Source organism: Macaca mulatta, chromosome 20, assembly GCF_049350105.2.
Source record: "Macaca mulatta isolate MMU2019108-1 chromosome 20, T2T-MMU8v2.0, whole genome shotgun sequence".
In the NCBI taxonomy this organism is placed as follows: domain Eukaryota; kingdom Metazoa; phylum Chordata; class Mammalia; order Primates; family Cercopithecidae; genus Macaca; species Macaca mulatta.
Genome location: NC_133425.1, coordinates 81,414,105 through 81,438,134, shown reverse-complemented (window position 1 = coordinate 81,438,134; position 24,030 = coordinate 81,414,105). Strand labels below are relative to the sequence as shown.

Below are 24,030 nucleotides of genomic sequence, written 5' to 3'. Positions count from 1 at the left end.
TCCCAAGGAAAAGGGTCTGTGCTGTCAACATCCAGGAAAGGTATTCTTCCAGGAAAGGGATCCACGGACCCCCAAAAATTCAAGAAGTCCATGAAATTAAATGAAGATCCCTCTTTATTTTAACCAGCCCCGTGCTGATATTTAGCACTTTTCTTTTTGATGATGCTTGTAGGCACAAGCCATAGGGGCATTAGCAGTGGTTGTGACTTTGTCACCAATAGACTCACAGATGCTTTCTTAACATCTCGAGTCATTACAGTTCTCTCAAAGTGCTGTTTATGCTAATCACCACTTTGCAATTATGGGACTTAGACTCTAGCCCTGCTTCTAGAGCTTGTCATTTAATCTGCTAATGAAGAAACCCCACATATATATTTTATCATAGATTTTTGTTGTTGCTGTTGTTTATTTTATTCTATTTTATTTTAAGTTTTGGGGTACATGTGCAGGATGTGCTGGCTTGTTACGTAGGTAAATGTGTGCCATGGTGGTTTGCTGTACCCATCAACCCATCACCTAGGTATTAAGCCCATCATGCATTAGGTCTTTTTCCAACACTGTCCCTCCCCTCGACCCTACCACCAAGGGGCCCCAGTGTGTGTTGTTCCCCTCCCTGTGTCCACGTGTTCTCATTGTTCAGCTCCCACTTATAAGTGAGAACATGTAGTTGGTTTTCTGTTCCTGTGTTAGTTTGCTGAGGACAGTGGCTTCCAGCTTCATCCATGTCCCTGTGAAAGACATTATCGTGTTCCTCTTTATGGCTGCATAGTATTCCCTGGTGTGTATGTACCAATCGGTTTGTTCAATGGTTTTTTTGGCTGTTTTCTATATCATAGGCTGGGGGTTTTGGGGTAACCCTGCACACTTTAATGTGTACATTTACAAACATTTTTCTGAGGATGCCCTCATAGGTTTAGCCCACCTACCACAGGGTCCATGACCCGGAAAAAAGCTAGAGATCTGATCAGAGCACAGTGCGGGCACCCCTTCCCCATGAAGCATCTCACTCACAACGCCACGGGTGTTGATCTGTAGTTAAGGGTGGTCTTTGCAGACAGACAGGCAGACAGGCAGAGAAGACAACAGCCAATACCAGCTGGCAGAAACCAAGTCAGAACAAGGTCCTTTGGGCTGCAGCCCTGGGGTCTGCTGGCTGGGAGCCAGGAGGCAGCCTCTCTTGAAAATATATTGCAGCCGCAGAAGGCGATTGTCCCTGAGACCCACCGTCTCCCAGGTGGCCGCATGCCTCATTTGTACTGCACCAGACAGGGCCCCTTGCTCCTCAACTCGCTTGCAGCTTCGGCCTCCAGGTCTTTGCTCAGGCAGTTCCTCAGCCTCCTGCCCCTCCCAGCCTGGATAACCCACCGCTGCCTTAGGCTTCCTTGGGGGTGCTCCTCAGGGAAGCCCCCAGCTGCCCAAGGCTCTGCATACCCCGGTACTCTATATTGATATTGATAGTTATTCTAGATTTATACTTACTCTACATTTTTGTGTCTATTTCTATTTTTCTATTTATTCGATATTTCTATTGATTTGATATTTCTATTGATATTGACTATGTACTCTATAGTAATGTTAACATTTACTCTATAGTTATTTGGATATTTCTACTGACTTTTTATTTGTATTGATATTTACTCTATATTTATACTTACTCGATATTTTGTTTGCATTTGCCCTACATTTATGCATAGGTTTACTTTATGTTTACCCAACATGAGCCTGGCCGAGTCGTGTGCCCTCTGGAAGCCTCAGTTTCCCCATTCCCCAGGGCTGGTGTGCGCGTTGGAGGAGTTGACAGGTATAGCAGGCCCTCTGCTGCTGTCACACATCGAGCCCCCTCCCCCAGCATGTTCCAGGCCAGATGGTCATGGCCTGCGCACCCCAGGAAGTGACTCAATTTCGCTCCTGCCACACCCCTGACTCCCAAAACAGTGCCAGGTACATCGCAGAAGCCCCCAAACCTCCCTGTGGGCCACACAGGGGCGGAGGTCCCGGCCTCACTGGTCCCTTTGTTTCAGAGCACAGGAGCCTGGAGCCCACCAAGGGCAGGGGCAGAGCGCAGTGACCTTTCTGCAGGTCTCTCCAGAGATCTCTGCGGCATCCTAGGCTGGGAGTAGCCCCTGGGCGACGAGAGCTGCACTATTAGGAGAGGACCCGAGCTCCTGATGCATGAGGACCCCAAGAAGGCAGCCCCACCCAGGCACTGCTGGGACCAAAAAGCTCTATCTGTCCAGAGCCCTCAGTTCCCACCACTAATTCAAAGTCGGCCTCAGGAACCTGCACACCCTCAACACAAGCAGGTGTGCCAATCCCAATTTGCCAAAATGCTCCCACGGCCGGGTGTCGGGGGTCATTCAGAGGCCAGAGCCCCCTGGATGCATCCAGCCATTCCCCATGCTGACTTCCCTGGGCATCCTCAGTCAGCCTTGCAGGAAAGGGCACCTCCCCAGGCCAGGACTTCGGGTCCCATCTGCACTTGACCATGGGGGCATCGGAGCTTGGCTTGTCATCTGGCTCAGTGAATCTCCAGAAATCATGACAAGCCCCAGTGTCCTCTGGCAGCTCCGAGGACATAAATCGTGATTTATTGCTGCTGCGCCACGTCCTTTTGTGTTTCCACACTGCCTTGGGAGCAATTCCTCACCATGTCAACAGCCAGCCTAGGAGGAGGAAGGGGGTTTGAGGAAGAAGGAGACAGGGCAGCACGTGTGCCCCTCCCCCAGGGACCCTCACCCCAGCGCGCTGCTGACCACCTCTGGCCAGGAAGCCCTCTGGCCTCCAAGTCCTCAGGAGGGGCTCCGAGGACCCTGGTGTGACCCGGCTCTTGGGCCCACGGGAGGAGCCCTGGGTCTTCCACACTTCCTGTCCTCCTTGGCCCAGCCATCCTGGCTTTATTGGAACCAGTTGCAGATGAGTTCCCTTGAGAGGAAAGAGGCTGATCTCATCTGCCTCCGCTCAGCAGAGGAAATCATTATGGGGAGAGCTCAGCACTGGGGAGCCTTGGCCTTGGGCGGAGAGCATTGCCAGTGCCACCTCCCTGAGTCCTCACAACCACCCGGGAGGTCAACTCTATCATGGTTGCCATTGCACAAGGGGGAAACGGAGGCACGGGCGGGCTAGGTCACCTGCCCAGCATCACAGAGCTGGAAAGACCCCATTCGGGATTTCAACCCATGCTCTTCGGGCTCTCAGCAGGCCCCAGGTCGGCCCCTTCGTAATCTGGCGCCTTGGTTTCTGGTCCCTCCCCACGTATTGCAAACCCACCACCTCTCTCCTCTGGAGCTAGGATTCTGATGAGTGGCAGTCAGCACCTTTCCCCCTGGCGCAAATCTCCCTAGGGAATAAACGAACACCAGCCACTGCTTGTGGAGCATTTGCCATGTGCTGGCGTTGTGTGCTGTCTCCTTTGGTCCTAACAACCATTACCGTCTCCATGCACAGGTAAATAACAGGGTCTGAGAGGTCAGGGGACTTGAGCAGGCAGAAGCACTGCCAGGAGGGCCCAAGCACATGATCACAGTTCCCACAGCCCCATGAATACCTCCCCCAGAACAGCACAAGAAACTCACAGGCCATCTCATGTTTCTGATCAGTAGTTTATTTTCTGACCAGACCATAAGCTCCATGAGGGCAGAAGCCCCCACTGTCTTGTTCTAACCTGCTCTTTGCCCTTTAGACACATTCTGTATCCCACGAACGCACCTTAGAAAGATCAGCTTCTCCTGAGAAGCTACAGGAACAGTCAGCACCTCTTTCCAAAAAATAAACTCTCGGGACTTCTTGTCTGATCCTCTGCTACCCAGCAGGGCCTGAGGGTTTTGAGAAATCTGCCCACCCAGAAGGCAGGCGAGAAGTGTGAACCATGGGCACAGATTTGTTCGGCAGGACTGGGGAAGCCCCCTCCTTGGCTAGGATGTTTCTAGGTGTGGAGGACACCCCCGTGTGTTGCTTCAGGGACTGACCTTCTCACAAACATCTGTTGATAGAACGTCTGCTCCTGCCTTCTCCCCAAGTCTAACTGCTATGATAGCTAATGTCTAATGATAGCTAATGTCAAAGGATGGCTAACGTCTAATACTGGGCCTCTTGCTAGGTGACATTACAGGGCGGTTCCCACACAGGCTCCCAGCCAAGCTCTCGGGAGTTCATTTCACCCTCACAATCACTCTGTGGTCATCCTGTCATTGCCTCATTTCACACACAAGGCAGTGAAGGCCATGAGATTCAGGTGCTTGCAGGGACAGAAACCCGTGTTCCTCACCGCTAGGCTCTACCTCCTCCCAGCACCTCAGGGGCAGTGGCTCCCCACCACTGGGCCTGGTGCACAGAAGGCTTTCTCAGCACCACTCTCCACAGCTGAGCCCCGGCAGCCTCGGACACCATCTGTGCTCATTATGCCTGTATCACAGACGAGGAGACCAAGGCACAGAGAGGTTCCAAGTCCTATCCAAGGCCACACAGCAGGTAAGTGGCAGAGGTGAAAGCAAATGCCTCAGCTAGGAACCTGCAGAGACTCTCAGGTCGTTCATACTCAATAAATACTTGTTGAGTGAACAACGAATACATGAATGGAGTATGACTGTGCTCACCACTGATGCCATCATTTCATCATTACTAGAGCTCAGGAGGTGTTGGGCCAAGGGGAGGATGGCCCATTGGCATCCTGTGGCAGATACTGTGGGCCTGGGGGTAAGAGAGAGCAACAGTGCTGCCTACTTGGCCATGGGGTCCCTGGGGCAGCATCACCCAGCAGTCATTGCCATGAGCCTACTGGTCATTGATATAAGCCCAGGTGTCATCGCCATGGATCCAGGTGTGTCATCGCCATAGACCCAGGGGTCATCGCCATGGGCTCAATGGTCATTACCATGGGTTATGAAGGCCTGGACTCTCCCCAGCTCTGCCATTTATTGGCTGGTCAACATTGAAAAAGAAACATCTGTGCCTCCATCTCACCATCTGCAAAATGGGGTAACAGCCCCCATCCCTACACCAGGTGGGCAGAATTGGATGAGACAGTGACAGGTGGGGAGGACAGGCGCCCCCTAGAGGTTGTCAGTGATGAGGGTGTGGAGGCCTCACAGGCCACTCCAAGGGGAGCTCCTTGACCACAGGGCTTTGTCTGTCCTGAGCACACAGCAGGGTGCCTGGCACATAGGAGGCACTCTGTTAGTGTGGAGAAAGGGAAAATGCATTTACAAGCGTGGACTTTAGAAACACTCAGAACCGGGTCCAAATCCTACCATAAAACTCACTGTGAGTCCCCAGACAAGCAGTTTGACCTTTCCGATCCTTGGTTTCCCTATCTCTAAAATGGGAATAATAGAATCTACCTCCCCAGATTGTCTCAAAGAATAAATGAGATCAATGCACTTCCTGCAGAAGTAGCAGTTAGGATTCTTATCACTATTATTACTAATCAGAGTCCCTTTGAGAACTCATGAAAATAACACCCTACGTCTTTTCTCTGCCTAAAGCTTTCAGCTTCCTACGGTGCCAAAAGACAGGTTGGGGATGGCAGGGAGAAGAGAGAGGAGGGAAAGGGAAGGGAGAGGGAATGGGAGGTTCCCTCCTGCCATCGAGAGAGAGTGCAACCATCTCTGGGAACCCGACTGGCGCCCCAGAGCCAAAAGGCGGAGGCCAGGCGGGGCAGGTTTTGATGCTCTATTGCCCAGGGGCCACAGATGGGGATCTGATAAGACCTCTCCACTTCCTCCAGGGAGCCAGCGGCAGAGGAGGCCCCAGACAGGGAGAGAACAGCAGGCCTGTCCCCCTTCCCCCGCTTTCCGGGCAGAGTGGAGAGCCCAGCCCCGGACACAGGGGAGGAGTGAGCACTGGCAGGGTTGAGAGCTGACTTTTAAAAATTGATGTGCAACTGTCATCCTAAGTGTACACTCCATGAATTTTTACATGCAGATACACCCATATAGCCCCCTCCCAGATCAAAAGACAAAACATTTCCATCTCCCCAGGAAATTCTCACTCCAGTCAATATCTCCCCTTCTCTGCCTGTGACAACCACCGATCGCATTGCTGTCGCAGTCAATCCATGAATGGACCTGTTCCTGAGCACGCAATCAAGCCCTGCAGGAGGTGGTCGTCTGCGCGTGGCTTGGAGATTTCCGCAACATGGTTGCATCCCTCTACGAGGCATTCTTGCTTCTGAGTGGGACTCCAATGTCCCAATGTCCGAATGCACTCCAGGTGGTTGACTGGAGTCAACCCTCCCATTCACGACGATGGTCACTGGGTCATCTCCAGGGCGGGGCCACTATCGATAAAGCTACTGCAGATGTTTTTGCACTAGTCCCTTGCCTTCATTTATCTTGAGTATATGTCTAGAGGGGGAAGAACTGGATGGAGTTTCCAGCATCCTGGCCTCATTTTAGATTCCCGACCAGCACTGCGGGAGGGTTCTGGCTGCCCTACCTCCTCTCCAACCCCTCATATTGTCGTGTGTGGCACTTTTCATATGTGTGACTTTGGACACACACCTGGACATCAGAGTTCACCATTTTCCTCATCTGCAAAGTGGGGGTAATAATAGAACCTACTTCTTCGAGTTACTTCAAGGATGACATAAAGTAATTCATTTTAAAACTTGGCCCCACCGTCAACGCTCAGTACACTTGAGTGGGAAACATGACCATCCACTCAGATTCCACTAGGACCTCAGTATCTTCTTCCATTCCTCCTCCTTCCAGCTATTTTCCAAGCTCTATTGAGGTCACCCCTTTCCCTAAAGGGTGTCTCCAATCCAGGTCTTCCTCCCCAGTCCCTCTCCAGCTTCCCTCCCTCAACCCTCGCAGCCCCTAAAGGCAGCCCCCTCACTACCTCTAACTCCTGTAACTCTAGTCCTTCCCTCACATCACCGTAGCCCAAGCACTCTCCTTAAAGCCAGGTTACGTTCACCCTGCTCAAACACCTCTGAGGCTTCCCACGGCCATGCTTTATCTGCCAATGACTCACTCATCCTGCCAGTCACCCCAGGTCCTCCCCACTCCTCACACCTCCTGTGGAGTCAGTCCCACCACCCACCCCTCAGCAGCTGCCCAGCAGCCACTCTGCTTTCTTCCTCTCCTTGCTTTGCCTGAGTTGCTCTTTCCTGCCTGGTGCGCAGGCAGCATGAACCCCCCAGGCGGCTGCCCCCTGGGCTTATGGTGTCACCTGACCTGCACCCCTGTTCCTGTCGGGGTATTCTCCTCTCTTCTCAGGACAGAGGGCCCATATCAGCCTTCACACAACAGTTTGCTGGCTTCTCCTGAGGTTTTTAATCTGTGGGTCCACCATGGCTGAGGGTGGGCAAATGGGGGGCGGGGCCATGTGGTCTCCAGAAGCTTCTTTTGGTCTCTGTTTGGAAGAGTTCTAGCTTGCAACAAGCTCTTTTTAACTTTTTATTCAAGATACAGAATACCTAAGTCATATGTAAAGAGCTCCATGATTTTCTACACAGGGACGTGCTTAACAGCCCAGCCCCCGAAGCTATATCATACACCTCCCCTGCCACTTCCCACAGGCCTTCTGTGACCCCTGACCTAACCCACAACATCCTCCAGTGTCTCTCAAAGCCACCCTGCTCCTCTTCCGCACACCATAAAACATGCATTCCTCTGGGCCCTATCCGTCCAAGCTCAGCCCTGCAAACCTCAAACAGTGGGGGAGGATCTCTTGTCACCGAGCCCAGCCCCTGGCACAGGGCTTGGCACATTGTAGGCGCTCTCCATATTTTATGTGACTGGAGGAGTTATTAGGTTTCCCTCCTCACCCCCTCTCACCTCACTGCTCTGATAAGGGAACACTCGGCCCTTTGATCAGTCAGCCAGGCAGCTTCTAGGCTCCTTCTCTGGGGAGCTCCGGAGTTCTGAAGGCACAACCTGCAGGGAGAACTCCCACTTCCCCAGGGGGCCAGCCTGGCAAAAGACCCAGGACAGAAGCCAACTCGAGCCTGGTCTCAGGCCTCCTGGGCCATCTTAGAGGGCTCAGATCTTCCCCAAAGGGAACATCAAAGACCAGCCTCCACTTCAGAGGCAGGAATTTGGATTGCGGAGATAATTGGGTCATAGGGTGACAGATAACCATGGGAGAGATAATTGGGTCCCTTGAAAGGCTCACTTGTAGAGTATGGGGCAGGGTCTGCCAGATCTGCATCTCCTGGGATTCCGGCTGGATCAGAAGCCCCCAGTTTGGAAGACTCAAAGGAAAAAAAAAAAAAAACCAACTCACCCAGGGCTCCAACAACCTAATTGTGAGAAATCCAGAAACCTTTGTTGCCAGCGGGGGTTTACTTCGGTCCAACCCTATGGAAAACTGTCTTACAGGATTTGCTGAAGTTCAGCATGAGTGTCGTTCCTCGTGGTTCAGCAATTCCACACCTAGGCGTGTCCCCTACAGACGTGCATCCGTACAGTCACCAAAAGGTGCATTCTAGAATGTTCATGGCGGTACATAGTATGTGCTAGAATTGCAATAGGCCAAAACTGGAAATTATCCAATGCCCATCAACAGGGAGATAGGTACATGAATGGCTGTGTGTTCATAGAATGGAATGCTCCACAGTTAAAACGAACATGCTGTCACCACATCAACCACAAGGGGGGAATCTCCCACGATCCCTAAAACAGGAAACTAAGCATTGATCATTTTGCCACACGTAGCCAGCTCCGCCCCTGGGCTGGCAGGTGCTGCAGGAGCTTGGCTCACCTGAGCCCCAGAAGGCACACAGCCCTGCTGGCCCTGCCCCAAGGGGAGCCTCATGCAGCTGGCTCCCCTGCCACTCTCGTGGTCACACAGCCCATCTTATCTTGGAGCCAGGCCCAGGCCAAAATCAAGGAGAAATAATCAAATCCGCATCAGTAAGCCTGTGTCCTGTGACCTCATCACAAAGGAACACAAACTGGGAAAGGGAGATGAGGGGACTTAAAACAACAGAAATGTATTCTCTCCCAGTGCTGCGGTCCAGAAGTCTGAAATCACGGTGTCAGCAGGGACCCAGTCCCTCCAGAGGCTCTAGAGAAGGCTCCTTCTTATCTCTTCCAGCTCCTGGGAGCTCCAGGCAGCCCTGGGCTGTGACCGCATAGCCATCATCTCTGCCTCTGTCCCCGCAAGGCCTTCTCTCTGTGCCTCTCTGTCCTTTCCTCTTCTTGTAAGGACCCTGGTCACTGGATTCAGGGCCCACTTGGCTGATCCAGGATGATCCCATCCTGAGATTCTTAACTTAATTCCACCTGCAAAGACCCTTTTCTCCAGTGAGGTGACATTCACAGCATTCATAGGCACCAAGGTTTGAGACTTTAACGTCTGTATTCGGGGGTCACCATTTAGCTCACAACATCTTCACTGCTCCTCGATAAACCAAAATTCTACACAAGGTCTTAAATGGGCCATTGATGACCTCAGAGAATGAATGCCTTCAGGTGCAGTGCCCATGACTTCTCTGGAACCATCCCTAGAGGCAGCCAAAGGCCTTGGCATACAGCATGGGTGGGAATCTGAGGCTCCATGAACCCCCAGGCTCTTGCTGGATGTGGGTTCCCCCAGAACCAGGCCCTGAGATGAGGCTTCCAGTGCAACAGGCGTATCTGGGAGGTGCTCTGGGAAACCAGCAGTGGTGGGTGAGAAAGGGGAAGAGAAGACAAGGAGGCCAGCAAATGGCAGCCCCCAGGCCTGCCAGCACAGTGGGCACCGGGAGCCCCGCTGAGGGGAACGGGAGACGCATCGGGCCCACCAGGTGGAGGCCATGTTTGTCCATCAGACCCCATCCCTCAGTAAGGGCTGCTTTGGGAACACTGACCTTCCAGTGTTGCAGGCTCGCCCTGCGTGGTCTGAGGAAGCTTCCGTGGTTGGACAAAGGCCTTGGCTAGAACCCAAGTGTGTGGATGATGAAGAGCCTCTAGCTTGCAGAGGGGAATAGAGGGCACAGGCAGGGTCCGGCACCCACCACGGGGTGCGTGGCTGGGACAGTGGGTCTGTACAATCCATCTCCTGTGTAAGTCTATGCGTTTTGTTTTATGAATTTAGAAACCTTATTCCAAGAAGAGTTCCCTATAACAAAGGACCCAAAACTGAGCAGTTCACACCTCACAGATCCATTCTCTTACAGGCCTCCGGGCCAAAGTCCCAAACAGCCTCACTGGGCTGAATCCAAGGTGTGGGCATGGCTGGTTCCTCCTGGAGGCTCCAGGGGAAAATCCGGCCTCTCACCTTTTCCACCTTCCAGAGGCCACCCACATTCCCTGACTCACGGCTCCTTCCCCCATCTTCACAGCCCTCAATTGCATGGCTCTGACCTCTGCTTCCATCCTCACAGTGCTTCTCTGACTCTGCACCTCCTGCCCCTCCCCACAGGGACCCCACGACGACATTGGGCACCCAGATAATCCATGATACTCTCCCCATTGCAAAGTCCTTAACCCAGTCACATCTGCATGCGACAGGGCAGATACTCACGGGCTCTGGAGATCTGGACACGCACAGCTCTGGCAGTCATTGTTCTGCTGACCACGAGGTCCTCAGGCTCCACCAGACAACCAGAGGCGTCCCAGGCCCCAGCAAGGCAGGATCCCTGCAGAGACACCAAGAATTTCAAGCTTCTGGAGGTCTGGCCAGTCCAGAACGTGACTGCTGATTTCAGGCTGAGCCAGTCCTGGCAGAAAACAGTGACCCCCTCAGAGAGTTTAAGTGAAAACGGCATGGCGCAGGGCCCACTCACGGCACAGCGGGCAGAGTCAAGGGGACAGGTAAGGGACATGGAGGCCCCAAGGTGAGTGGCAGCGGAAACTGTGACCACCCCAGGGCAGAAGGGACAAGGGGAGGAAATAGTGTCACTGGCCGGGGCGGGGGCGGGGAGCACCAAGCCGGAGAGATACAGCCACGGTCAGGGCTGTGGTGGCAGAACAGGGGGGGACAGGATGAGAAAAACCCCAACCCTGCCACCTCCTGTTCTTGGGACTTGTCCAGTGGCCCCAGCAGCCAAAGTCACCGGGAGCCAGTGGGTGGAAGCCCAAGATGTGGGTGTGTCAATTGTCTCCCGAAGCAGGTACAGGGCAGACAGGGTGGAGCATGAGGAGCCACTGGCCCCACCTCAGCATCTCTGAGCCACATCCCTCGCAAAGCTTCTCTGGTTTTATAGCCCAGCTGCCGCAAAATTCCTGGTGATGGGGTAGCCCACACCTGGGAGGCAGGGACTCCCTGTAGCCCTGGGGCGGGAGGGCAGTGAGGCCAACCCCAGTAACTTCATCTGAAGCCAGGGGAAGCCAGTGCCCGCCGAAAGGAATAAAAATGAAAGCAAGGTTATGTGACTTGACAGGATCCCTGGAGTTTTATTCAAGGACTAAGAAATAAGGATTAAAACAAAGAGCAAGGGAACAAAGGCTTGTAGTGCAAGGAACAGATTTGCCTTTCGACCCAGAAGACAGGCTATTTATTTGAACAAGAACTCGCACAACTCTCTTTTTATCCCCTTTGGAGCATATTTTATGTCGCCAAGAATTTCACGGTGATTACAACTAGCAAAGAAACAAATCCTTTTAAAACTGCCTATTTATAGCAAAGGGTAGGCAGGTTTTCAAAGCTGCAGGAGTGGCAAGACTTTAGAACATCTTTTGAAGTTGACGGTCTGCAGGATTTACTGACGCTGAACACACACTCCACCTGTGACCCAGCAATTACGCTTCTGGGCAGATTCCCACCCCAAATAGGGATGCGCATTCACCAAAAGGCACAGGCTAGAATGTTGGGAACTGTCCTGCTCAAATGTCCATCAGTGGTAAAATGGGTAAGTGAATCAGGACAGGCTCCCTGTGGAATACTATACAGCAAAGAAAATGAGAATTTGGCAACCACACGGTCACAAGCACAAAGATGATCAAAAGAGGCCACACGCCACGGCCATAAAGCTCAAACTCAAACAACTTCTCAGTGGTGACAGAGGTCGCATTGTGGTTCCTGGGAAGGGCAGTTACCAGAATGGAGGAAAATGAGGGGGCCTTTTGGGAGTTGGGGCATGTTGTGTCCCTTCACCTGGGACCTGAGCCCTGAAAACCTGTGACGCCATCTCCCAGGAGGAGAGCAGAGGAGTCCCTTCTCCCTCCCAGTTCGAGTAGGGGCCGGGTTAGATCTGAGTTCCTTAGATTTAAGTTATTCAAGGGAAACGACCACACTTTGGGGACGTCTGCATTCCACCAGTGGTTTCTGTTTACTCACTGTATTTTCAACTTTTTTCACTTACATATTTTATTTAAGGGACAACTGCATATCATTAAGATCATAGAAAAATCAGCCCTGCTTTCCAGAAATGGAAAGTCGCCATAAAAATTAACACAGTGCCACAATCCCTCATCCACAACACAAACCCAAGGCTCTGAAAAACAAAGTTTTGTTTTTTGGTTTTTGGTTTTTTTGCTTTTATTTATTATTTATTTGTAAATTTGGTACATTCTCTTTTGGTGGCAAACCCAACTTGAACTGACTTGGGGCTCTCTGTAGTCTCTTTATTCTACTTAGCATGAAAATCACTTTTTTCCCTGAAGAAATGGAGACACAAAAGAGACAGCGATAAGGGCCTCCCCAGAACCCACTAAAAGTGTTACGCAAATCGCCGTACGAGCCCCGTACTGCCTTTCTAAGACCCAAGGGAAATTTAAACTTCGAACGCACGAGGCTTAGGATTTTGGCGAAGGCATGGTATTCCTGTACTAGACCGTGAAACAATGGCATTCACTGATTTCTTGCGATACCCTTGTTATCTTGCTTGCCAAGGACCTGTGATTCGAAGCCTATTCTCTTCTTCTCAGAGGGGAAATTAGCAGAGTTAGAGGAAGATGAAAGTCACATGAGACTCCTTGAGCAAGGGGCAGAGGTGGGATCTTTTAGACTTTATAGCCAAAGTAAACAGAAAAATATGCAAATGCCTTTTTAAAACTAGAAAACAAGGACATGCTTGTAAACATTCAAACAACACTAGAGCTTATAAAGTGTGGCACCTTTTTTTTTTTTTTTTTTGAGAGGGAGTCTCGCCCTTGCCCAGGCTGGAGTGCAGTGGTGCAATCTCGGCTCACTGCAACCTGGTTTCACGCCATTCTCCTGCCTCAGCCTCCCGAGTAGCTGTGATTACAGGCGCCCGCCACCACGCCCAGCTAATTTTTTGTATTTTTAGTAGAGACAGGGATTCACCGTGTTAGCCAGGATGGTCTCGATCTCCTGACCTTGTGATCTACCCGCCTCGGCCTCCCAAAGTGCTGGGATTATAGGCGTGAGCCACCACGCCCGGCTAAGTGTGGTACTTTTTAAAAACTCATTCCATACATGTTTATTCATTTATCTTAATTGACAAATGAAGAATTGTATATATCTATGTTGTGCCACTTGATGGTTTGATGACTAATCTCATGTCAGCTTGACAGGGCTAAGGGATGCCCCAAGGCTGGTGACATTACTACTGTTGTCTGTGGAGTGTCTGTGGGGGGATCAGCTTTTGATCTGTAAGGAAGAGTGCCCTCCCCAGTGTGCGCAGGCACCATCCAATCTGTGGAGGTCCAAATAGAACAAAAAGGTAGAAGATGGGTGAAGCATCTCTTTGCCTAAGCCGGGACACCCAGCTTTTCCTGCCCTTGGTCATCAGAGCCCCTGGTTCTCAGGCCTTCAGACTCAGACTTTTCGATGACTTTCCTGCTTCTTCAGTTTGCACATGGTAGATCATGGCACTTCTCAGCCTCCATAACAGTGGGAATGGGAGAGAGAGAAAGAGAGAGAGAGAGAGAGATAATAGAGACAGGGAGAGAGAGAGAGAAGAAGAGAGACAGGGAGAGACAGAGGAAGAGAGAGAGAGGGGAAGAGAGAGAGGGAGAGAGAAAGGAAAAGAGAGAGAAAGACAGAGAGAGGGAGAGAGAAGGAGAGAAAGAGGGAGAAAGAGAGAGGGAGAGAGAGAGGAAGAGAGAGAAAGAGAGGAAAAGAGAGAGACAGGAAGAGAGAGGAGGAGAGAAAGAGAGGAAGAGAGAAAGGGAGAGAGAGAGGGAGAGGGAGAGAGAGGAAAAGAGAGAGAGGAAGAGAGAGAGAGGGAGAGAGAGAGAGGGAAACAGAGAGAGGGAGAGGGAGAGAGAAGAAGAGAGAGAGAGGGGGAGAGAGAGATGATAGATCAATATCTCCTACTGGTTCTGTTTCTCTGGGGAACTCTAATACCCATATTGCCTTGCTAAAATCCAAAAACAAATATGAATTTCAAAATACATCTGGCCCAAGTGCTGAATCAACATTTGTTGAATAAATGAAGTTACAAGTGAGTAAATGAATCCAGGAACACACCATACACCAAGGGAATGGAGGACAAGCCCTGTACTCTCATGAAGTTCCAGGTTCTGACGTCAACTGGCCTGGACGTCCATGCTACCCCTCCCTTGGGGCTGGACGTCCGCGCTGGTCCTCCCTTATGGCAGGCAGCTGCTTCTGGCTGGAGCTCAGCCAGATTGAGGACCGGGGCACCCACACCTGCCCCTCCAGCATGGCAGCCTTAGGGTTGACGGACTTCTCATATGGCGGCCGGCTTTCCCCAGAGCAAGCATCACAAGAGAGCCAGGAGGAAGCTGCGTGGCCTTCCCTGACCTGGCCTCAGAAGTCACATGGCACCGGCTCCACTGAACTCTATTGGGGGAAGTGGTCATAAGCCCCCAGAGTCGAGGGGTGGGGACAGTGACACCACCTCTCAATGACAGAAGTATGGAAGAATGCAGTGGTCGTGTGTTAAAAGCGCCTAGTTTATAAGTTGTAGTGTTTGAATTTTACGAGAGTGTGCTTTTTTCTCATTAAAAGACATTTGCATATCTCTTTGCTTTGGAGCATGGCCAGAGAATCCGAAGGATTGCCCAGCACTGCCCCTTATCCAGGATGTAATAGGGAGGCCCTGACATTACGCAGAGTGGCTTTGCCAGACTCAACTCAAGCTTCACAATCTATGTTGCCGCTTTCACGTAACCTCAGAAGTTATCTGTCGTCTCCATCAGTGACAATCATGCCCTGTTGGGGGTGGAACTTTGCAGGGAGAACAGAGGCTCCACTGAGCCACCCCCACGCCACAGCAACAACGACCCCCTGGGAAACTCCCTCTGGTCCGCCCAGTCCCCTTCCTTCCCCACCCACCCACCCATCACCCCCTTCCCTCCAGGCTCCTGCACACTGGGAAGTCCAGAAGCATCCAGCATCCTCCAGGCCTCCTTCCTTGTGCCAAACAAGGGCCCGGGGGAGAGCAGAACCTCAAGGCCAAGGGAAGGCGGTCATCCTGGCGCTGGGGATTCTGCGCCCCTCCAAAACTCCACGCAGACAGTGCGTGGCAAAACAGCCTCGGAGTTCTAGGTGGTTTCCATGGCTTGGAACTTATAACCTCATTTTCTTTTTTTCCCATGTAGAGAAAATGCCTTGGCTCCCCGCCAGCCTCTGGCCAACAGCTGCTAATTACCCACGTGTGGAGAAGGGTGGCAGGGTGAAGCCCATGGATGGCGCGCTGAGTCCTGGGGAGCTGGACAGGAAGCTGGGAAACCTTCCTCCTCCCCATGGCACGGGGAAGCTCTACAGGGAAGCCCAGGCCAACGTGGGGAGTCCAGGACACTCCAACAAAGGCTGAGCCCACTCCATTCCCTGCTGCCTGGAAGTGCAGCCCTTTGGGGCAAGCAAGGACCAGCCCCTCCCCCACACTGTGCTAGTCAGTGTGCCCGTCACTGTGATGAGCAGGGGTGTCACATAGTCCAGGTGCATTTCCGCTCAGGACATGGTCCAGGGGCCACTCTGCAGGGGGCTCCACACATTCATGCAAGGCCCAGAATGGCCCACGCTACTCCTGCTCCCATTCCCTCAGCAGGTGAGGCACTGGCCCACCTAGATGTGAGGGCTGGAGCATGGAGACCTCCTGGAGCCAGGAAGGAGAGGGGACACCGCACTGTAAGCCGGTCCTACGGCTGCTGTAGGCACTCAGGAAATCCCAGGAGAGACCGATTCCATGCAAACCGGGCCAGTGGCATTGCCCACTCTTAGCAGGGTGAGTTTCGAGGATCCAGGTAGAGTAGCTTTTAATGTTGAGCGCCCGAGATGGCCATTTTGAAGATACAAGTCTCTACAAAGGAAAGGTTGTGTAGGAATATTCTCTCCACCCCACCACTGCAACCAACAACAACCCTCTTCCTTATCTGCAAATGTATTCCTCATCCCGGAGACCTTCCCTCCAGATTCTTAAGTGGCCTCAAGAAACAGAGGGCCCTTACTGTATTTATATATCTAGATTATAGGCACGTGCTTTTAAATGGAAATGCTATTCCAATCTAGAAATCTTGACATTCTTCTCCTTGGGCACAGAGCACTTTCATGGAAAGCAGGAAAGGCTCCTTTGTGCAGTCAACAACCTGCACAACCATGCCCAGCAACCCTGTTGTTAGTGCCATCACCTGCTCAGCCTCAGAGAGGAAACGCGTGAGCCAGTCCTCAGCCGAACCATAGAATCACAGTGGAAAGGAATTGGGATCAACTAATCTGGTGGTGGTTTTTAAAGCCCTACCCCTCTCAAGTTCCCCCTCAATACCCTGAATCCACCAGGCCAGTCCAGTCCTTAATTTGGTATTGGGAACCTGAGGTCCGGAGGGAGCTCGTAGCTTCCCAGAAAGCCCTGTATTGATCACGATTAAAATGCACATCAGTTTCAAACTTCCAGCTTGGTTTCTAGACCAGTATTGTCTAAAAGAAATCATGCAAGCCATGTATGTAATTGTAAATTTTTTAATTGTCACATTTTAAAATTTTTAAAAGGGGGAGAAATATTAATTTTAATAATGTATTTTATTTAACTCAATATATCCAAAATATATAATCCATATAAAAAGTATAATGGCGGGTCAAGTGCAGTGGCTCACGCCTGTAACCCCAGCACTTTAGGAGGCCAAGGCGGGTGGGTCACCTGAGGTCAGGAGTTCAAGACCAGCCTGGCCAACATGGTGAAACCCCACTCTACTAAAGATACAAAAATCAGCCGGGTGTGGTGGCGGGCACCTGTAATCCCAGCTACTTGGGAGGCTGAGGTGGGAGAATATCGAACCAGGGAGGTGGGGGTTGCAGTGAGCCAAGATCATGCCACTGCACTCCAGCCCGGGTGACAGAGTGAGACGCCTCAAAAAAAAAAAAAAAAAAAAAAAAAAAAAAAAGTATAATGGGGTATTTTACTTTTTTTTTTTTTTTTTTTTTTTTGAGACAGGGGTCTAGTTCTGTCGTCCAGGCCAGAATGTGATGATATGGTCATGACTTACTGCAGCCTCAATCTGCCAGGCTCAAGGAATCCTCCCATCTCAGCCTCCTGAGCAGCTGGGGTTACAGGTGCACGCCACCATGCCCAGCTATTTCTTTCTTTTTTTTTTTTTAGAGACAAGGTCTTACTACGTTGCCCAGGCTGGTCTAGAACTCCTGGGCCCAAGCGATCCCCCCACCTTGACCTCCCAAAGTGGTGGAATTATAGACATGAGCCACTGCATCTGGCCTACATTCTTTTTTTCATACTAGGTCTTCAAAATCTGGTGTCTATTTTACACTTACAGCACACTTCGATTTGAATGCTAAATTTCCATGGGAAAGACGTGATCTGCATTTAGAGTTCATAAAACTTACAGTCAAAAAGGCATATTCACATATCAGATAGTTCCAAACATACTTGAGTTTTCTTAATAACTGAATCAAGGACCCGAGTTTAAATTACAATTAATTGAAATAAAATTAATTTTAAAAATTCAGTGTCTCCGTTGCACAGGCCTCATTTCCAGTGCTCACTGGGCACATCTGTCCTCCGCAACCGAATCAGACACAGCAGCTCTGGAACTCCAGCCAAATCTACAGGGACCCTGACAGCCTTCACGTCGAGGAGGATCTGTGAGAGTTGCTTCTTCCCCAGGCCCATTTGAGGAAAAGCACAATCGTCCTGGGAAAATAACAGAGGCACGGTGCCTGCTCATCGTTCTTATTTGTCTGTCTTTGGTTGTACCTCTGGCTTTCCGGAGCTCTTGTGTGACAAATGGCAGCATCGTGCCATCCCCAGGCTTGCAAAGGGGAAGACAGCCAGACCGTCAATAAGAATAGGCTCAGGTGACCAACTCCAACAAGGCCTAGACAAGGTGCAATGTGGACGAGGACAGATGGCTTTGAGCACAGCCAACCCCCTGAGATGCTTATGGCCGGAGGTCACATGCCCATGGCGACTCGGGAGGCAGTGATGACGGGATCTCAAAGGCTGAGGCTCTCAGTCACCCTCGTATCTGCTTTCTGGGGCTGCCACAGCAAGTACCCTGATCTGGGGTTGCTTAAAACAACAGAAATATACTCTCTCCCAGCTCTGGAGGCCAGAAGTCTGCAATTAAAGTGTGGGCAGGGTTCCACTCCCTCCGGAGGCTCTAGGGAAGTGCCTTCCTGCCTCTTCCAGCTCCCGGTGGCTCCAGGTGTTGCTTGGTTTATGGCCACATCACTGCAGTCTCTGTCTCCATCCTCACGTGAGCTTCTCCTCTGTGTCTCTGTGTTGTCTCCTTTTTTTTTTTTTTTTTTTTTTTAGATGGAATCTCCCTCTGCTGCCCAGGCTGGAGTCCTGTGGTGTAATCTCGGCTCACTGCAACCTCCACCTCCTGGGTTCAAGTGATTTTCCTGCCTCAGCCTCCTGAGTAGCTGGGACTACAGGTGCGTGCCACCACACCCAGCTAATTTTTGTATTTTTAGTAGAGACGGGGTTTCACCATGTTAGCCAGGATGGTCTCAATCTCCTGACCTCATGATCCGGCGACCTTGGCCTCCCAAAGTGCTGGGATTACAGGTGTGAACCACCGCACCCAGCCCGTATCTACTGTTTTATAAGGACACTTAGCCATTGCATTTATCACCCTAGATGCAGGATGATTTCATCCTTAACCAATCATACTTCCAAACATCCCATTTCCTGACAAAGTCACATTCTCAGTTTCTGCAAATACCTGAACTTGGTGGGATACTCTTCAACCCACTACACCCATCTTCAGGCAAACTCAGGCCAGTCTTAGCCTTGGGGGAAGCTCCGCCCCTCACAACAACAATAATAGCTAATGCATGTTCAGCACTTACTTCGCACCAGGGATAAGCACCTTACCCTTATTATTTCACCCAACCCAAATAAATACAATTCTTGTCCCACCTTACAGATGAGTAAACTGAGGCTATCGGAGGCTGGATAATTTATGCAAGGGCACACTGCCAACACGTGAAGGAGCAGGAGATGGCTGCGGGCGGGCTGCCTTCAGAGCTGACGTTCACACATGTTCCACTGTATGGCTATTTGAGACCCCTCAAAATCCAACATCCTCCTCTGCACACAGCAGTTCACCCCCTTCAGCTCCTCGTTTCAGGGGAAAACTCAAGGACAATGGCTGAAACAGTAGCTGATGCGCACTGACTGCGTATGACACATTCAACAGGCTTTATTTAGCATTTAACCTCCTGCAGTGGATTCGGTGGATTCGGTGGATTCCTGTCCCCAGGCTGCTGAAACAAATTAGCATGAACTGGGGGTGCTTAAAACAGCAGAAATGGATTCTCTCACAGTTCTAAAAGTCACTCCAGAAATCAAGGTGTCGGCAGGGCTGGCTCCGTCTGGAGGCTCTGAGGGAGGATTGCTCCAGGCCTCGCTCCAGTTGCTCTGCTGGAAGCTGCATCTTGCTCTTCCTCTGCTGGAAGCTGCATCTCTGCAGTCTCGGCCCTCTGTGCCCTCTTCTTTTAAGGACATCAGTCAGATTGGATTTAGGGTCCATCCTACTCCGGTATGGCCTCACCTTAACTTGATCACATCTGCCCTCAGTGCAGATAAGATCACATTCACAGGTAGTGGGGTGAAGACTTGCACTTATCTTTTTGGGGACACAACTAAACACACGGCACAGTATGTGTCAGGACTCACAAGTGTCTTTCCAAACCCACAATCCACCCCAGGGGAGCCTTGTTTTATAGATGAAGAAACTGAGACCTGGCGTGCTGGGGACCTTGCCCAGCCTGGCGATGGCAGGGCTTGGACTCGAGGCTGGGGCCTTCCAGAGCCCAGCTGTCAATCACTCCCTCCAAAGACTTTCTGGGATTCCCCAAGGCTCTTCCAGCCCAGAAACAAGAACACGGGCTGCCCAGGATGATCTGAGAGTCAGGGCCAGTCCGCGCGGGTTCAAGTCTCTGTTACAAGACCCTGACCCCGGATGACAGTTCCCATAGATTACAGCCATTCTCTTACGGCGTTGGCCAGGATTTTGGAAAAGACAACTTGATATTTTTCTGCTGCTTCTAACCTCAACAAATCTGAAGCAAAATATGCAAAACTCTGTAATGAAACTGCATCACAGCTCCAATTATCCCTGTGCCTATGAGGGTAGAAGGGACCTTCCCAGCTCTCCTCTGTTGGAGCAAGAGTTCTGGGCCCTTAACCCCCACATTGATCGGTCATTGGCTGTAAGCTGCTTCACACTGTCAAAAAAGGTCCAACAGTAAAAATGAAACTTTTCCCCTAATTGACTAACAAGAGGAAGGCCACGGATGGCTTGAGTTTCTCCCTGCAGAGGGTCCCCCAACCCTGCCTTCTGCAGCCCCTTCCCCCAGTCTCAGCTCTCAGAACCTCCCTGGCCCATGTACAACCCAGCCCTCAGCTGAGAGAAAAAGGGAAAGAAGGCAGATGCTGAGGCTCCCCCAGGAGAATGAAGTGATACCCAGCAAGTCGCTCACAGCCCGGACAGGCACGTGGGGAAACCATGTTCTCACCGCCTCGAGGAGGCAAGACAGAGGAGCGCCCTGGAAACTCTGCAGGATCCCTCCTCAAACGTGGCCAAACAGGCTCTGGGGAGAGTTGTGAAGACAACCGGGGACACCAAGAGGGAGGCACCGCCAGGTCCTCCCCACAGTCCAGGGAGGCAAACTGCCCGGAGAGGCTGGCTGGCCGTGGACGATGCCTGGGTCAGCTGGAGGCTCTCCCCAGGTGGCAGCAGGAGGGAGGGTGGCCCAGCTGCAGTCGCAGGCTTGAGTCTGGGGAGGTCACGGCTTTGATCACAGCCCCACCTCTGCTGGCTGGAGCCCAACTATTTTCCTGCCTCTAATTCCGGGGAGCTCTGCGCCGCCAGAACATTGGACAAGCCTGGCATTCTCTGTGTGACCTCGCAAAGCCTTGCGCTTTGCTGGATAAATGAAGCCTGCTCCAATTACTCCCATAAGAAAAACCTCTTAGAAAATGCAAGCATGCAGGCAAAGAAGGCTCTTCCCGCTTGCTTGGGAGTGGGGCTTAGAAATCCCAGGCTTCTTCTCCAAATAGACCCTGAGAAGAGCCTATGTGAAGTAGGGGATGCCCTCGGAGAGTGGGTCCCCTGAGGGGCCTCTGCAGGGCAGGATAGAGGAAGTCTTGTCTCACAAATTGGCAGGTGAAATTGAGCATTAAGGGAAAATTGGCCTGGCCAGGTCAGGGTGGAGGCAGAAGGAATTTGGCTTTGGTAGGAAACATAGTGAAGAAAGCAAGAGAGAGAGAGGTGGGAGCGGAGTAGCTATATCCCAAGGGCTGGGTTTCCCTGAATTAAGGATGCTTCGTGGCCCTAAAGAACTTGATCTGAGATTGTCTCATCCGGGTTTGGAATCAATCTGTGATTGACTGGATTGCTGCTCAGAAACATGCGCTCCCCACCCACACTTCCAGGAAAGAAGAAAGAAAAATAAACCTTCCAGCAAGGGACTGTAGCAATTGTTCTGTTGGGCTCCCCAGGAGGCAGACTCCTGGTTTGCAGATGGTTTGGGTGGTGGGGGTTGCTGGGAGGGGAAAGAAAGGAAAGGAGCTGGCCTGTCCAGAGGGAGCAGTGGCTGTAATGCAGTTTCAAAAGGAGCCTCAGCACTGGTGATTCCTGCAGGGACAGCCAACGCCTTTCTTGAAACTGCATCACAGCTCAAGTTCTCCCTGTGCCCATGTGGGGTAGAAGGGATCTTCCCAGCTCTCCTCTGCTGGAGCAAGAGTTTTGGGCCCTCAAACCCCCACATTGATCAGTCATTGGATTTGAGCTGCCTCACACTGTCACAAAAGGTCATAAAATTATGCAAGGTTGGCCAGGCATGGTATGGTTCATGCCTGTAATGCCAGCACTTTGTGAGGCTGAGGCAGAAGGTCGCTTGAGCCTGGGAGTTTGAGACCAGCTTGGGCAACATAGGGAGAACCTGTCTCCACAAAAACAAAACAGAAAATTAACCAGGCATGGTGGGATGTTCCTGTAATCCCAGCTTCTCAGGAGGCTGAGATGGGAGAATCACTTGAGCCCAGGAGGTTGAGGCTGCAGTGAGCCAGTTGCACCATTGCACTCCAGCCTGGGCCACAGAGCAAGACCCCACCTCAAAAAAAAAAACAAAAAAACTATATATATGTGTGTGTGTATATATATATATATATATATATATACACACACACATATGCAACATAACTGTCCACATTGGTCTAAGAATGAGCTCAGAGTTGCAATTATACATCTAGTTTTATTAAACATATTTTTAATGAGCTTATTTTCATAATGCTGGGGTATTTTTTCAGATAAAGTCCCAATTTGCTCTGAAAGGTGGGTCTAGTTTTAAGTGGATCCACTTTCTCTGTGCGCAACTCACTTGCCTTTCCACTGCTACTCCCCACCCACAGCAGACATCACTAATCAATCACGAGCACATCACACTCCCTCTAATTTGCAACCCTTTCCGTTCACCTAGTTGGGTCTCAGGTTAAATTCTCCAGAACACTTTCCTGGCCATTCCCAAGCTGGGTCAGCCACTCTTTCCCCATGCTCACCTTTCATGATGTGGGTCACACAGCACGTCACATCCCTGCTTTCTAACCTGTCTCTCACAGCAGGTGTGAGCTTCTGAGCCCACAGGTTAATGTCCTGTTCACTGTGACCCCAGGGCCTGGCACAAAGCCTGGCATACAGTAGGTGGGCATCACAGAGGTGTACCCAAAATCTCCTGCATCCTGCATCCTTTTTGTGATTTTAGACATTGGTTGGGGAGGGGCTGATTCTACTGCAAGATTCAGGTGTGAATCCTTCTCAGCACGCTCACCCCTGGCAAGTCAGACCTACACCAATCAGAGTGAGTTATTCCTCAGCCCAGAGGGATTGATGGAGAAACGGGCACGTGACCCAGCTGGAGCCAGAGAGATGGGAGGGGGGGTGTGCTGGAGGCTTCTGAGCAACAAGAGGCCTCTCCTAGCAACCAACTCTTTCTCCTTGTGATTGAGGTGGTGTGTAAAGTGATGTCTGGAACTCCTGCAGCCCTTTTGTAACAGAGAAGCCAGCATGAGGATGAACTAAAATGACAGACAGCACAGCAGAGAGAAGGAAAGAAATTGGGTCCCTTGGTAACACCATCAGGAGCTGAAGCAAATCAACTCTGACACATACCCTGTCTCCAGAACATTCACTTACATAGACTGAAAAACCAAATCCTTTACTGTGTCAGCCAATACTAATGGGCTCAGCCCCATTCCTGCTCCTTGGACTTGGCCACTTAGCTGGGGTCACTTTGCCTCACGGTCTTGGGATCCACAGGTCTTGGAAACAGATGACCTGGGTTCAGATCCCAACCCCAGCACTTCCTTACTACGGGACCTGGGGTAAGTCACATCCTGTCTTCAAGCCTCAGTTTCTTCAGACACAAAATGTGGCAAATGAGAGGCTCCTCCAGCTCAGGGATCATGCGTTACTTCTCCTCTCAGTCCATCCCCTGTCTTCCTCTCCACCCCACCATGGCTGATAGTCAGGGAAGAATGGACATTCCTAATACACTCAAGCAGAGGACCGACGATCGGGGTCTCTGGTTGCTGGCTCTTACTAGAATATGGGATTTTTCAACAAACACTGATATAGCGTCGCTCGGTGCCAGGCCCTGTTCTGTGTGCTTTGCAAATATTAACTTATGCGACCTCAAAACGCTATGGAGTGGGGGACCCTGGCTACACCCATTTATAGGTGAGAAAACTAAGGCCCAGAGAGGTCGAGTGAC

The 24,030-nt window shown here is 51.2% G+C and overlaps 1 long non-coding RNA gene across 1 annotated transcript in view; it reads right to left on the bottom strand.

Moving 5' to 3' along the window:
- Window positions 1–24,030, bottom strand: part of LOC144338313 (uncharacterized) — a 279,087-nt gene that overhangs the window by 192,584 nt on the left and 62,473 nt on the right. The window contains exon 3 of the long non-coding RNA XR_013412315.1: window positions 10,450–10,564. This is a non-coding gene — a long non-coding RNA (uncharacterized LOC144338313). The remainder of the gene's footprint in view (window positions 1–10,449; window positions 10,565–24,030) is intronic.